The sequence below is a fragment of the Penaeus monodon genome, chromosome 31, assembly GCF_015228065.2.
Source record: "Penaeus monodon isolate SGIC_2016 chromosome 31, NSTDA_Pmon_1, whole genome shotgun sequence".
NCBI lineage: Eukaryota > Metazoa > Arthropoda > Malacostraca > Decapoda > Penaeidae > Penaeus > Penaeus monodon.
Genome location: NC_051416.1, coordinates 28,943,117 through 28,943,403, shown reverse-complemented (window position 1 = coordinate 28,943,403; position 287 = coordinate 28,943,117).

The following is a 287-nucleotide window of genomic DNA, read 5'->3' as shown; positions in this document are numbered from 1 at the left end:
CGATAATCCGTGTCATCTAATCTATCATCGGGTCCTACTTTTAATCATTACTGTTGATGATGCTTTTGCCTTTATTGTTCCTAGTGTAATAAAAACGCTTTAGTGTCTTGTTTCAATTGCTATTACAGTATTTTTTTCATAAAATACTTGCCTTCACTATTATCATCACCATTATCGCTATATCGCTATTATTGTTAAAACTTTACTGTTATCATTACAACGTGGATTTATTGTTTAAGTATGCACAAGGATATGCGATATGCATTTGTATTCATTTTTCTCCGGGC